The sequence below is a fragment of the Sapajus apella genome, unplaced genomic scaffold (assembly GCF_009761245.1).
Source record: "Sapajus apella isolate SASKATOON/1434 unplaced genomic scaffold, GSC_monkey_1.0 scaffold22, whole genome shotgun sequence".
In the NCBI taxonomy this organism is placed as follows: Eukaryota; Metazoa; Chordata; class Mammalia; order Primates; family Cebidae; genus Sapajus; species Sapajus apella.
In genome coordinates this window covers 27527685-27539225 of record NW_022436962.1, presented here as the reverse complement: position 1 = coordinate 27539225, position 11541 = coordinate 27527685, and positions in this window count along the sequence as shown.

Genomic DNA, 11541 nt, shown 5'->3' with positions numbered 1-11541 from the left:
AATAGGAGCTGATTCCTAAGTGTTTACTCCTAAGGAATTTATTAGGCGGATTAGAGAGAGTATTTTCCTCTGCCATCAACCTGATAGCATGAGAGGGATGCTGTTCACTTTTTAAAAATTTATTATTTATTTACTTATTTATTTAATTTTTTAAAGATGAGGTTTCACCATGATGGCCAGGCTAGTCTTGAACTCCTGATCTCAGGTGATCCACCCACCTCGGCCTCCCAAAGTGCTAGGATTACAGGCGTGAGCCACCATGCCCGGCAAGGGATGCTGTTCTCTCTAGAAACTTGAACTTGAGCATGGACAAAAACTTCCTTTACTACCTTGTGGACCAGCTGGGAGCAATTTGGAACATTCAAACAAGACTTTACCAGAGATTTCTGAATAACAAAAGGAAAACAAGCAGAGAGGGAAATAAGAATCTAGATCATCTGATATCAAGTTACAGCTCTTGCAAATGGCCTGAAGAACTCCTCCTTCAACCTGGGCGACAGAGTGAGACCCTGTCTCAAAAATAAATAAATAGGGTCAGCGCAGTGGCTTATGCCTGTAGTCCCAGCATTTTGGGGGTGCTGAGGCAGGCAGATCGTGAGGTCAGGAATTCAAGACCAGCCTGACCAACATGGTGAAACCCTGTCTCTACTAAAAATATAAAAATTTGCTGGGCCTGTAGCACATACCTGTAATTCCAGCTACTTGGGAGGCTAAGACATGAGAATCACTTGAACCTGGGAGGTGAAGGTTGTGGTGAACTGAGATTGTGCCACTGCACTCCAGCCTGAGTGACTGACTAGGACTCTGTCTCGACAAAAATAAAATAATAAATAAATAAATAAATAGGGCTGGGCATGGTGGCTCACACCGGTAATCCCAGCACTTTGGGAGGCTGGGGAGGGGGTAAAATCACCTGAGGTCAGGAGTTTGAGACTATCCTGGCCAACATGGTAAAACCCTGTCTCTACTAAAAATGCAAAAATTAGCTGGCCATGGTGGTGTGTGCTTGTAGTCCCAGTTACTCAGGAGACTGAGGCAGGAGAATCGCTTGAACCCAGCAGATGGAGGTTACAGTGAGCCGAGATTGTGCCACTGCATGATTCCTGGGTGACAGAGTGAGATTCTGTCTCAAAATGAAGGAATAAATAATAAACCCTACATTAACCGCGTGTAATCTGGTGCCCTCAGAGATTCTGCCTTTTTGTCTTTTTTTTTTTTGAGACGGAGTCTTGCTCTGTTGCCAGGCTGGAGTGGAGTAGTGCAATCTTTTTGCTCACTGCAAACTCTGCCTCCTGGGTTCAAGCGATTCTTCTGCCTCAGCCTCCTGAGTAGCTGGGACCATAGGCATGTGCCACCACACCTGGCTAATTTTTGTATTTTTAGTAGAGAAGGGGTTTTACTATGTTGGCCAGGATGATCTTGTGATCTGCCCACCTCGGCCTCCCAAAGTGCTGGGATTACAGGCGTGGGCCTCTGCGCCCTGCCCACCTTTTAATCATTCTTATCCTTTCCATCTTGGATTTCCTGCCCCCTTCTGGAGAAAGAACTCCAAAGAATATCAATCCACGAACCAGTAGTGAGTAGTTGCGGTACATCAAGGCTCATGGACTCTGTGAAGTCTTAAGAACATGCCTGGATATAAGATCTTGGGCAAAAGTGAACATCTTTCACCTGGAGCAAGAGCTTCAACCACAAATACTCCCCTCAGTGCAGTGGCCATTGCTCTATTCAAAAATGTATGGGAAGTTGTCGAAGAAGAGAATTGGTCTCTCAGTTAGCTTTGATTGTATAACAAACTAATCCACAACTTTAGTGGCCTTAAAACAATCACCAGTATTTCTCATAATTCTGTGGGTTGACTAGGCAGTTATTTTGGTCTAGATCAGCTCACCTGGGACTGGATGGTCTATAATGGTCTCATGCACAATCTTTCAGTTGGCCGGCTATTGGTCCAGAGCCTCAGCTTGAACAACTCAATTCTACTCCATGAAGTCACTCATTCTTCAGGAAACCAGTCCAGGCTTCTTCACATGGCCATCACAAGTTTCCAGAGAGCAGCAAGAAAGGGTGGGTCCTGATGCACAAGCCCTTTATAAGACTCTGCTGTGTCACATTTGCTATTGTACCACTGGCCAAAGCAAGCCACAGGGCCAAGCTCAGTTAGTGTGGGAGAGGCCAAGCAAAGGCATGGATATTGACAGTGTAATGATTATGACAATTTGTATAAAAAATCTGCCACAGTTAGGAAGGAGGGAGGGATCAAGGAAGGAAGAAAAGGAGGGATATCCAGGGACTTTATGGTGCTGCAGCCTCTATTACTCTGGTCTATTATTCTGTTGAGGTGAGCAGGCTGTTGGCACAAGCTTAACTTTGAAGGAGCCCAGAGCATCTGTGGAAGCACCTATGGCTGTGTTTGAGCCTGTGGAAAAATTACCCTCACAGGTTTCTGCTTCCTGGGTTTGTTTGTTTGTTTTTTGAGATAGTCTCTCTGTCTCCCAAGCTGGAGTGCAGTGTTGTGATCTTGGCTCACTGCAACTTTCACCTCCTGGGTTCAAGCAATTCTCCTGCCTCAGCCTCCCGAGTAGCTGGGACTATAGGCACATGCCACCACACCTGGCTAATTTTAGTATTTTTAGTAGAGACAGGATTTCACCATGTTGTCCAGGGTGGTCTTGAACTCGTGACCTCAAGAGATTTACCCGCCTTGGCCTCCCAAAATGTTGGGATTTTACAGGCGTGAGCCACCTGGCCTGGCCAGGTATCTGTTCTTTGTAAATTGACTCCTACCACCAAAGAAAAATCATTCCCATACCCATCCCTCCTACCTCACTCAAGAATGTTGTTCTTATTTAGTTAAACCCACTCTCCCTAGCTGGAGGCTCCTTAAGTAGTTTTGGATTTGGTTGCCCAGTATGTTATTTTATGTCCCTCCCCTTCCAGTAAGAGAGCTATCTTACTGACCAAGGGTGCGCCCACGATTTGGTCCTGGCCAATAAGAAAACCTCTTCACTCTGGCTGCAGCCAGTGGTTCAGGATGGCCATGTGACTCATGCTGGTCCAATCAGAGAGACCTTGCTACTTGCACAGATTGTCCGCCTTTGGGATCACAGTACTGGTAGAAAGTGAAGTTGGAACTATATATAGGAGGCGAAAATAGGTCAGAACACAAAGAAAGGCAAAGATAGGCAGAGCTAAGAGACGGAGAGGTTACCATTGTTTGAGCTCCTGGATCTAGCTAGCAGGAAGAGCATTGAAAATATATAGTAACATTAAGCTACTTTGAATTGGGTTTCTATCACTGGCAACCAGAATCCTAACAAAAAGACCAGATGGAAAGTCAAAGCAGAAAAGCTCCTTTTCTTTGATGAGGATGATGGGAATAGTTAAGTTGGCATCAGGACCCCTTGTTATTATACTCTACTGACTGTTCTCTCTAGGAGCCCGATCATTGCGAGCCAGTTAAGGGCCTTATATTCTACTGGTTGATGCCAAATGAATAGGACTTAACCAAGAGAGCAAATTGCCTCACTAACTTGATTGATTGATTGATTGATTGACTGAGGCAGGGTCTAGCTCTGTAGCCCAGGTTGGAGTGCAGTGGCATGATCTCAGCTCACTGAAACCTCTGCCTCCTGGACTCAAGCCATCCTCCCACCTCAGCCTCCCAAGTAGCTGGGACTACAGGCATGTGCCACCAAGCCCGGCTAATTTTTGTACTTTTGGTAGAGGCGAGATTTCGCCTTGTTGCCCAGGCTGGTCTTGAACTCTTGGATTCAAGTAATCACCTGCCTTGGCCTCCCAAAATGCTGGGATTACGGTGTGAGCCACCTCTACCTAGACTGCTTTAATTTTTCCTTCCCTACTCTATCTCCTCATCTACTTTTGGAACAGTTACTCTGGAAAGCAACTCTTGAATCAAATCTGACATAAACTATTAACTAGTTACATCAACTTTCAAAATTAAACAGACTGTCCAGTGCTTGGGATACCAGAAGACCATGAAGAATCACAGGCCAGATTTCTTAGGAATTGCTTCTTAACTTAATTTGGGCATCATTCAGTAGGAAAAAAATGCCAAGCCAGACTTGATATTAAACAGAGGCCGGAAGATATAAATAACTCAAATAAAGCAAATCAAGAATCACCATCTCACTAGTAGGAGGAGAGAAAATAAAGTGAAAAATAAGAAGGAAAAGACCAGACTGTGAACTTTTGAAGGGAAATATTATTTGCAAGTGAGAGACACTGAATAAAATCAAGTACAATGAGATGCTCAGTGAACATTACAAAAAAACACACAAAACAGGAGCTATTTAAAGACAAACTAATTATGAGATGTTGACAGATACAAAATGCCACCTGAGTTAGACAAGAAAACCTGAATGGGAAGCTAGGATAGTAGGTTTCTATTCAGGGCCTTTCCCTGAAATATAACCACACTCACTGGTGATAAATTTTAAATGAGCAAGTCCTAAAAAAAAGTTTTTCACAAGAATATAAATGAAGAAATACATGAGTTATTGTCAAAGACTTTGGTACATCACGTCCTAGAGTAAGACTTTTATGCCAAATTGGTTTGCAGACAACCAAAGCTAAATATAGCAAGAGGTTACTTTGGGGGTACAGTATCCCTTAGCTACTCTCTGATACTAATTAGAACATTAATAAAGAGAATGTTAGACATTCTCAGAACACCTTTGAAAACACATTGACTGGGCGTGGTGGCTCATACCTGTAACCTCAACACTTTGAGAGGCTGAGGCTGGTGGATCACAAGGTCAGAAGTTTGAGACCAGCCTGGCCAACATAGTGAAACCCTGTCTCTACTAAAAATACAAAAATCAGCCAGGCATGATGGCGCATGCCTGTAGTCCCAGCTACTTGGAGGCTGAGGCAAGGAGAATCGCTTGAACCCAGGAGGTAGAGATTGTGTTGAGCTGAGATTGTGCCACTGCACTCCAGCCTGGGCAACAGAGCGAAACTCTGTCTCAAACAAAACAAAACAAACAAACAAACAAACAAACAAACACTGGCTCACAGGTATATGCATATATCCAAACTCAGCAAATTGTATACATTAAATATAGGCAGTTATTTGTTTAAAAAAAAAAAACAGCAACAAAAACACAAGAGACAACACACACATGTGTGCACGTGCTCAGGCTTGGCTTTATTTTAAAACCCTGTGTTCAGCCAAAAATGTTAGCATTTCTATGAGTTTTTGGTTAACAGAGTTAGTTTAAGTAACTCTACCCCTGTTAGCTCTATAAAACCTCCACTAGTTGTATGCCTGAGATATCTAAGCTGAAGGAGTGGTAAATGAGTCAATGGCTGTTTACTTCTCAGTAGTATTACTATTTTGGAAATGAAGTGCTAACATTAATTTGGAGTTCATAATTTGGAGGCTCATTTTAACTCATTTATTCAGCCCCTGCAGTGTACAAAGCCACAAGCCTAGGCACTAGAAATCAAATCCGTGCCTAATGGAAAGCCTTATTTATTGCTTGGGAGATAGAAGTGTCATGATTTACCAGATAGGATATCTCTGTAGTTTCTAGTGGCAGAATGAGAGAGTTAAGGAATTGAGAGTATTTTGTTTGTTTTATTTTTACCTGTGTTACTTCCATTTCCTAAGTGGAACTTGAGGCTTTTTTTTTTTCTTCTTTCTTCTTCGTCTTCTTTTTTTTTTTTTAAATCAGAGGAAGTAAAGCAAAGTAGAAGAGATCCTGTGGCGTAGAGGTTAAGAGTGTGGGCTATGAAACTGGCCTTTCTGGCTTTCTCATTTACTAGCTGTGTGACTTTGGGCAAGTCTCTTAACCTATCTGTGCCTCACTTTCATGAGTTGTATAGCAGACATGACTATAATGATACCTACTTCATAGGAATGTTGTGAGGATTAACGAAGTTAATATAAGTAAGTGCCTAGCAGTTACTTATGTTAATCATAAATATTACTATTGGTCAACCAATCACTTAGCTACGTTCATCCCTTACATTCTTGCCACTCAGATAACATTATTTTTCTTTTCTTTTTTCTTTTTTTTGAGACAGACTCTCACTCTGTCACCAGGCGCCAGGCTCACTGCAACCTCCGCCTCCCGGGTTCAAGCAATTCTCCTGCCTCAGCCTCCTGAGTAGCTGGGACTACAGGTGCACGCCACCACACCCAGCTAATTTTTGTATTTTTTTTAGTAGACACGGGGTTTCACCATGCTGGCCAGGATGGTCTCGATCTTTTGACCTTGTGATCTGCCTCGGTCTCCCAAAGTGCTGGGATTACAGGCGTGAGCCACGGCGCCCGGCCCAAATAACATTATTTTTCTCAAATATAAAGCTTGTTCATGTCAAGTTCCATCAAAGGTAGGTATTCCCACAGAGAGGGGCCTGAAATAAGAGGCTAAATTCTTCCTTCAATGGCTTTAATTTTTTATTTGCAGTTCAATTCATTTACTACCAAAAAGAGTATTCAATCACTGGCTACTTTGATCAAAGGACTCAACTGCTTCATATACAAAATGAATACAATATCAACATTTTACTTCATTATAAGTTGGTACTCATGATAAACGAGTTAAGGGTATTAGAATGTTTGGAGGCCAAATGAAAGTATTATAACTAATGATATGTAATAACATTATTTTTCTGATTATTTCCTGCCTTTCAACTTTAGAAAGACTTGACTAGAGGTTGAATTTGGACATTAAACCCAAGAAAATGAACATTTGAAGATAATTTCTCAAAGTAGAATTTGGCCAGGTCACCATACTTAGCAACAGTTTCAAAGAGAAAGATAATTGAGGTTTTTAATGAGCTTTGAAACTTACCTGAAAGGTGGGATAAAAGTGTGGTGTTAAGCAGTGTGAATTGATTTTAGACCGTTTGTTTAGGATATATCCTAGTGGTAATATCTTTCTTCTGTACTGTAATTAGCCAGAAAATAATCTTTTCTTTAATAATTTTTTCCTGATCTCCTTTGAGGAAATGCTATATGGTCAGTTGTCACCTGATTGTGTTGTCTGTGAAAATTGGTATTCTCAAGTTTTATTACAGTAAATCACTTCAATGCAAGAACGAAGGTACCAATCTTTTCTTTTCTCCCCTAGCTACAAGCTAGATTTTTAAAAATAGGAGCTAAGAGTTCAGAATTAGATTATGATGATAGTTCTTTTTTATTTCTTTTCTTTTTTGGTACAGGGTCTTGCTCTGTCGCCCAGGCTGGAGTGCAATGGTGTGATTATGGCTCACTGCAGCCTCAACCTCCTGGCTCAAGCCATCCTCCACCCTCAGCCTCCTATGTAGTTGGGACTACGGGTGCACGCCACCATGCCTAGCTAGTATTTTAATTTTTGTAGAGATGGAGTCTCACTATATTGCTCAGCCTGTTCTTGAACTCCTGGGCTCAAGTGATCCTCCTGTCTCAGCCTTCCAAAGTGCTGTGATTATAAGAATGAGCCATTGCACCAGGCTTGATACTTATTTTCAATCTACTTTCTAGAGGTCTATGATTTGATTGTTATCTAGAAATGGAGCCCACCTGCCATATTCTTTAAATGGCATCCATGGCTGAATTTTGTGGGAAAAAAACACATTGCATTTTATAGAATATGGCCTCTACAGAGTAATGTTACTCCAAAACCATTCAGGCTATGGGAATCTTCTGCCAAATCTAAACACTGTAGAGCTAAGAAAAGAAAGAGACTCTGGGGAAGAAGAAATGAAATTAGCTGAATAAATCCTAATTTGGAAGGGAGAAAAATGACAAATAGAAGAAAAATGCAAAAGGCAGAGAGGCAAATAGTTTCCTCTAATGTCTATGTCTCCTGATAATATTTTAGAGCCAAGATTATATATGGACAGCTAAAGCCAAAAGATGAGAAATAAAAATATCTTGAATCCTACTGGAATATCATGTTCCACATTATTTTTTTTTCCATTCTTGGGGAGACAAACAAAAATTATACTGTGAACTAACTGCCACAAAAGAAAATACTGTTACATGTAAGTAGAAAGTGTACAATCAAGTTCACTCCAAACTACCTTCTCTTCCTCACCCATCCGTAAAGTAACTCTTAATTTTTCGAGAGAGAGCCTTTTTTTGGGTGATGGGGGAGACTGTGCCTACAATCCTTAGCACTGATTTCCTGACTGCTGAGTAGCATTAGTCATGCATCCTCCTCATGCCCATAAATGGAGGACGAGCCTACACTGATGCTATCGGATGAATTTAAACAAGGCCTGTTCCAAGTGAACCCTCAGAGCCAGACTGACAACACTCCTGCAGCAAACTCATCTTCAACAGAAGCCAGTTTTGTTTCATTTTCTGAGTACACACTGCTAACAAATGTATAGGCCAATGTGATGTCTGTGTACTGTACACCGGGGGCTTGGAGCAGGCCTCCTACTGTGATATTAAGCAGGGGTGACTGGGCGCAGGGGCTCATGCCTGTAATGCCAGCACTTTGGGAGGCCAAGGCAGGTAGATCACCTGAGGTCAGGAGTTCAAGATCCGCCTGACCAACATGGTAAAACCTGTCTCTACTAAAAACATGAAAATCAGCTGGGCGTGGTGGTGAGTGCCTATAATCCCAGTTACTGGGGAGGCTGAGGCAAGAGAATTGCTTGAATACTGGAGGCGGAGGTTTCAGTGAGCAGAGCTCTCACCACTGCCCTCCAGCCTGGGCAACACAGCGAGACTCCATCTTAAAAAAACAAACAAACAGGCCGGGCGTGGTGGCTCACACCTGTAATCCCAGCACTTTGGGAGGCCGAGGCGGGTGGATCATGAGGTCAAGAGATCGAGACCATCCTGGTCAACACGGTGAAACCCCGTCTCTACTAAAACTACAAAAAATTAGCTGGGCATGGTGGCGCGTGCCTGTAGTCCCAGCTACTCAGGAGGCTAAGGCAGGAGAATTGCCTGAACCCAGGAGGCGGAGGTTGCGGTGAGCCGAGATCGCGCCATTGCACTCCAGCTTGGGTAACAAGAGCGAAACTCCGTCTCAAAAAAAAACAAACAAACAAACAAACAAACAAAAAAAGGTTGGGCATGGTGGCTCACGTCTATAATCCCAGCACTTTGGGAGGCCAAGGTAGGTGGATCACGAGGTCAGGAGTTTGAGACCAGCCTGGCCAACATGGTGAAACCCCATCTCTACTAAAGATACAAAAAATTAGCCAGGAGTGGTGGCATGCACCTGTAATTTCTGCTACTCAGGAGGCTGAGGCAGGAGAACCACCTGAACCTGGGGGGCAGAGGTTGCAGTGAGGCGAGATCATCATTGCACTCCAGGCTGGGTAACAGGGCGAGATTCCGTCTCAAAAAAAAAAAAAGCAGGGGTGAAAATTTTCTCTGAGGGAAAGTTGAGGTCTATATACTTGATGTTAAGAACTCAGTATGTTTCTTCTTTTTTTTTTTTGAGACCTGGTCTTGCTCTGTCACCCGGGCTGGAGTAGAGTGGTGCGATCTTGGCTTACTGCAACCTCTGCCTCCTGGGTTCAAGTGATTCTCCTGCCTCAGCCTCCTGAGTAGCTGGGATTACAGGCACCATGCCTGGCTAATTTTTTGTATTTTTAAAAGAGACAGGGTTTCACTATGTTGGCCAGGTTGGCCTTGAACTCCTGACCTTGTGATCCATCCACCTTGGCCTACGAAACTGCTGGGATTACAGGCATTGAGCCACCGTGCCTGGTCACCTGACTAATTTTTAAAACATTTTATAGAAACGGGATCTCACCATGTTGCCCGGGCTGGGTCTCGAACTCCTGGGCTCAAACAATCTGCCTGCCTCAGCCTCCCAAAGTGCTGGGTTTACAAGCATGAGCCACCATGCCAGGCCCAGGCCTAATTTTTAAGCAGAGTTTATGAGAAGAGAATCAGCTTTACTTGTTATTGCCTTAATGCACTCTTATCCTGTAGGAAGGTAGTTTGATACGGTAGAAGGGACAATGAACCAATAATTGGAAATCCTGAGTATAAGTTGTGGGCAAGTTACTTAACCTCTGTGGGTCTCACAGTTCTTTTCTGAAAGATGAGTGGGCTAGACTAAAGATTCCTTCCATCTCTAAAATTCTTTTATTCTATATGGTAACACATTCCACAGCATTTCCTTTGTGACCAGAATTAGTCTGTGACTTCCTACCTCAAGTATCCCTTTTGCCCTCTTTGAATGTTAAACCAAATATGAACAAGAAGCAATAACATTTTGTCACAGCCAACAAATTGCCCTTCCACAGAATGACCTTGGGAGGTCAGGCCACCCATTGCAATATCTGAATCCAAAAGGCAATGCTATGACCAACTTGTGAGCTGGCAGGCTGCCATCCAAAAGGATGGAAATGGTTGTAGGCAGCCAAAATTCTTGGCTGGTACATTTTTAATAAACATAGACAATAAGAACAGCATTTTCCACTTGGATTGCTTAATTTGGTGCCCATACCATTGGAACATTTGCTGTTAGAATAAAGATGATGTGATATATCACTTATTTAGCGCAGGATGGATTAACTTTCACAAATGAGAAGTAGGTTATGGAGTCATCTGTAAGGAATTTTTATCCTTGTTTCTTGTGTCTGGCAGGAGATAGCTTGAGTCATTACAGCACTCTCTCCACCCCTTTTGGCCCTTTGTAAGAGTTTTCCCTGAAACATAAGCTCTGTCAGATTTACTGTATTGCTATGAATGGACTAAGGCAAATTGGTGAGACTTCTTTGTGGTCGAATGTGTTTTATTAATACTTTTCCAAGATGGTTCAATATGTCTTAATAATTTTTCCAAGAAAAAAGCCTCCACAGCACGTATTCTTCGGTTAATTTAAAGAATAATAGTTGAGGTATGTGTTTCAAACTACAGGGAGAAACGTACGTAAGACAATGACCCTCATAGTTGCTAGCTATGATTTTTAATCATGCCTGTTGCACTAATTGATCCAGTTACTTGAGCTCTGTTTCCCTATCTCTACTTGCAATATGGCAACTAGGACATTTGACTGGCAAGTGTGTTTTGGAGATCCTTGAATAAAATGCTCTCTGTAATGGTAAGCTGTAATTAGATATGTGGGTGGAAATTAGCGTTCTTCAAGTACACCATGTTTAAGGCAGAGGCATCATGCTATCTACTACCTGAGGCCTCCTTGATCCTGTGCCATACCTCCAGGTCACTGGTTCTATAGGGCTGTTGGTCTAAGGCTGCCGGTTCCAAAAATAAAATAACTCGGCACTGAGCTCTAAAACCAGGGAGTTTTTTTCTTTTTTTTTTTTTGAGATGGAGTCTCGATCTGTCACCCAGGCTGCAATGCAATGGCGTGATCTCGGCTCATTACAACCTCCTCTTCCCGGGTTCAAGTGATTCTCTTGCTTCAGCCTCCCCAATAGTAGAGACAGTGTTTCACCATATTGGCCAGGCTGTTCTCAAACTCATGACCTCAGGTGATCAACCCGACTCAGCCTCCCAAAGTGCTGGGGTTATAGGCGTGAGCCACCTCGCCTGGCTGAAACCAGGAAGCTTTTTTATGTTTAAAAGCAGGCTTCACAGTTCTTTTACAG